At 50.7% G+C, this 4,300-nt stretch overlaps 1 protein-coding gene across 10 annotated transcripts in view; it reads right to left on the reverse strand.

The window, feature by feature from the left end:
- Positions 1–4,300, reverse strand: part of Cln8 (CLN8 transmembrane ER and ERGIC protein) — a 24,085-nt gene extending 19,785 nt beyond the window's left edge. For all 10 annotated transcript variants that reach the window (XR_007343750.1, XR_007343749.1, XR_007343748.1 and 7 more), the window contains exon 1: positions 4,107–4,300. The gene's annotated coding sequence lies outside the window, so the exon portion shown is untranslated. The remainder of the gene's footprint in view (positions 1–4,106) is intronic.

The raw sequence follows: 4,300 nt of genomic DNA on the forward strand, positions 1-4,300 counted from the left end.
GGAGGGGGTGGGTGGGGGAAGGTGTCCAGGGCGAGATCTGCCTGTCTCCGCGCAGGGGCGTCTCCGGGGGCCGCGGGACCCACCCCCCACGGGACCCCCGGGGACCCCCTCACCCCGACCCACAAGATCCCGCCACGCAGACCCCTGCGGGGCCCTTGCCCACCCGGAAGCCCACGAGACCCCTTCACGGAGAGCCCACGCACGCAGACCCCGCGAGGCCCTGCCCCGGGGAGCGCCTGGCCTCCGAGGGTCCTATAAGCTGACGGGCTTTTGCAGAGGTGTAGGGGGTGGAGGCACACCCACACGACATGTCCGACATGTCCGCTGGGAGAGAATAGCGTCCAGCCTGTCCCAGAAACTACCCAGAGTCAAGGACGTCCTGGGGCGACAGGTGACACCTGGGCCTGTGCAGCGTTTCCCTTAAGAAAAGGTGACATGAGAAGTGCGGAGCTGTTCTGTTAGTCCGAGTGAGGCTGGCCCTTGTGGCAGAAGTTCCTTAGAGGTGGCCAGGGCCTCTGCCTGCTGGCGTTCTGAAAAGAAGTGTGCCTGCACCACCCTCCTGTCCAGAGACTGGGCCTGGAGGCTGGCCTTGGGTGTCCTCCAATGGGGCCCTTTAGAGCAAAGACTGGCAGACTCTGGAGAACCCAGCCTACCACAGAGAAGGTGGCTCTGGAGTCAGACCTGAGGCAGCACAGCCTGCGGTGTGCACCTGCTTGCTTCTGCAGTGTGGATGCAAGACCGGCCAGGTGCTTTGGGATTTCTGGACCTATCCAGGGAGGGCAGGTGACCAGGAGCAGAGCCTTCCCTAAGGCCTTTTGTAGCTAGATGACTCTGTCACCGTCAGACACACTACAGTTCTGTTTGTCTTATTTATAAATAAAAATGCTGTGTGGTTGTTTTATTTATGTGTTATTTCAGTTATTTGATTTTCCTGTTTCTTCCTGCTAAAATGTGAAGCCTGAGAGTGGGACCCCAATTTTGCTCCCTCTGTCCCCAGGTCTAGAATACTACCTGGCACTTAACAGATGATCAATAAGTGTTGAAAGAACAAATGAAATTAGGTGCTTTTCTATAACAAGAAATCTCCACCCACCCTGCCTGCCCCCACCCAAAGCCTGTTAGACGAGAATCCTTCAAAAATGTCTCCTGAGGTGAATTAAAAACAGGATGGACGCTGAGACTTTCTTTGCCCCCTTTCCTGCAACATGTCAAAGACACCTGCCTTATCACCCTCAGGACTGTTCTGGGCATGAAATAAGTTTAAATCATGAGTGCAGCGTGAGCACGTCTCCAGCACCTGCTGAGAAAAGTTGGCATTCTCTTTCACCTCTGGTGGTTGCTCTGATATTTCTTCTAGGTTTACTGCTACCCTTCGTCTGTAGGTTTGTATGAAGACATAGTTGAGTGTGTGGGTGCTTGCTGCAGGCCAGCACCCAGGCCGGAGCCTTCCCTACTCCTCGGTCCATCCTCAGGGCGCTCTAAGGAGTGATGTTGGGACTGCCCTGCACCAGACCTGTGGCTTAGAAAGATGAGCCCTGACCTACAGGTTAGGTCCTCAGCCTGCAGTTAACGATTGTAGGTAAAACCCAGGACACTCCAGTCGGACTTGAGGACTTTGGATGAAGTCCAGTCTATTCCTTCTCTCATCACCTGAGAAGCCCATGTTTACCACCTGGTCACTGGCCTCCACCCACCCATCTTGGTCACCTGTCCCTCTGCTGCTCCCTCCTACACATGGAACAACAGTAAGGACATTCCTGATGAGCTTACTATGCAAGACATGTAAACACTGGCCTTGCTTTGTTTGTTCAGGTATCACGGGGTCTGCGCAGGCACCCCCAGTGTCCGCTGAGGTCCAGGTGAGTGCAGCTGAACTTGAGAGACACCTACAAGTGGCATGTGACCAGTCTGGACCTTGAGATACTATTGCACTGGTAGCGTGGAAACAATTCACATGACTTTTTAAAGGAGGTGGCAATGAATACTTCATCGTTCCTTTCCTGATCACATAGGCAAAACATGCTCATTGCAACGTTTGGTTGTTTCCTTAAGAAAGACAGACTTTTAAAAGACATTCGCAGACTGGTGGTGCGATTTCTCCTCTCCTGCCTATTTCTTTCTGCTGAACTCAGCAAATGAGTTTTCAGAGGAAGTACCTCAGGGTGAGAGAGGGAGAAGAGAATTCCCATGATTTTAGATCCAAGAGCAGGAGTTCATTCAGTGGACCCCAGAGATGGTCCTGTTGCCCATCACAGGACTTCACACCAGTAGAACCCAGGCCAGCAGCAAGCCAGAGGCTGTGCAAAGCCAGTCCAACAGGTCAGCTTTCCACCTGCCTGTGGCAAAGACTCACCCTGGACTGACTCCAGGTGGGATTCCAGAGGCCCTCAAGGATACAGCTGTGGGCCAGTTTCAGCAGGAATCCTGCAGGATCCACTTAGTGAAAATCCCCCCCCCCTTGATATCTGATTAAATTCCTCACCCACCCTCAGTATCTTCATCACTTAAGCTTCCTCAGCAGGAATCCTGTTGAGTCCACCCTGCAGGGGTTAACCCCTAAACTGGATGTTCCCTGCTCCTTGGCTGACTCCACCTACCCTGCATTCCAGTTGAGCCCACCGTCTCCCCTATGGCAAGACCCCACTGCAGTTGCCCATCACCATCCTCCCTCAGTCTGAATAAGGATCTTGAGTAATTTCTCTTTAACTGTAGAAAATTAAAGATTCCTACAAAGTAAAATCTCATCAGAGAAATCTGTGTCTTCCTGAAATCATATCTACACATGCAAGCACACTTGTGTCCATTTTTTTTCCTAAAGCACATCTTTCTAAAAATGTTTGAGCCACAAAACAAAAACAAAAACAAAAACAAAAACAGTGCCTAGGGCTTGGATCCAAGAATACAGTAAAGGGCTCTGAGCTTTTTGACCTTGGAGGGTCTGCTTGGCCTTCCCGAGCTGCCCCTGTAACCAGAGTGGGCAGGTCTCTGGTGACATGATGGATGCTCTGTGATCCAAGTCTCTGCTGTTGGGGTGTCCACCACACCACTGTGGGCATGGTTGTTGCTGTGGAACATGATGTCCCTGAAGCTAAAGGTGGCACATGATAACCCTTCCACTTGGTGGGCCAGACTCGGCTATAACAGCCCGCTCTACAAAATGCCCTGAGAAGCCTGTGCTGACCCAGGGCCACAAAGTCAGGCTGTGCTATATGGCCACCTCCTCCAGTCAGTACCTGGGGTTTGTCCTTGCCTGGAGATGGTTTTGGCTTTCACAATTGGGGGGAGAGTTGGGGAAGTGGTCCTTTTCTCCAGAGGGGAGACAGCATCAGATCAGCTCATAGCAGGACAGCTCCATCCCAGAATGTCAGCAGTGCCCAGGTTGGGAAGCCCTCATCTGGGAAGAGGAAATGCCTCCAAGTCACTCCACTCCCCTCAGAGAGGGACACAAATGTTCTGGGTGGGACCCCCGTTCGAGGCAGGAACTCTAGGAGTGGGCACAGTGCTCCAGGTGGGAACCCCAGGACAGGGCACTGTGTGCTGGGTGGAGTAAATATCATCCGAGAAATCCTGACAATTACAACCCTTTGCATGATCCCAAGTGGGACTCAGGTGACCTAGAGGGTTTTACGAAAACTTTTTCTTGTTGCCTCTGTTTTGGGATAAAACCCAGTACCTCCCACAAGTACTCCTCTGCCGAGCCACATCCCCAACTATAAACAAAGTTCTTTTTTTCCCCCCAAAGTGGGGTCTTCCTATATTGCCCAGGCTAGCCTCAAACTCCTGGGCTCAAGTGATCCTCTTGCCTCAGCCTCCTGAGATCTTACTTAGGGCAACTTTAAGAAATGCTTATCTTCTTTCCTTAGATATAGATAACCACTTTGACATATTTTCCAACACAGTGACTAGTTTAGGAACAGATCTATAGGCTCAAAGACAGCTTGCCTTCCCCATCAACACAAAGGATAATGTGATGTGAATGGAATATACAGGCATATAAAAGAAATCTAGTGTTCAGAATGTCAGGGGAAGAGCTATAAAGTGGACAAATCCAGCAAATAACACACTGAATCGGTATATTTGTTAATTGACCAACAATGAAAACTTACCTAAGAGTTTTCTTTCCAGATTTTCCTCCTGGAGAATATTTGTAGACAATTACACTTGAAATGAAATGAAAAAGAAATTTGTAGACAAGGATGTGAAACTTGGGAACAGCTGCACAGGAACCACCAACAGGAAACAAGAAACACAACTGCCCAGATCTCATGAAGAGCGAGGCTCCAGATGTCCTCCCTGCCAT

Source organism: Marmota marmota, unplaced genomic scaffold (assembly GCF_001458135.2).
Source record: "Marmota marmota marmota unplaced genomic scaffold, marMar, whole genome shotgun sequence".
NCBI classification, from domain to species: Eukaryota; Metazoa; Chordata; class Mammalia; order Rodentia; family Sciuridae; genus Marmota; species Marmota marmota.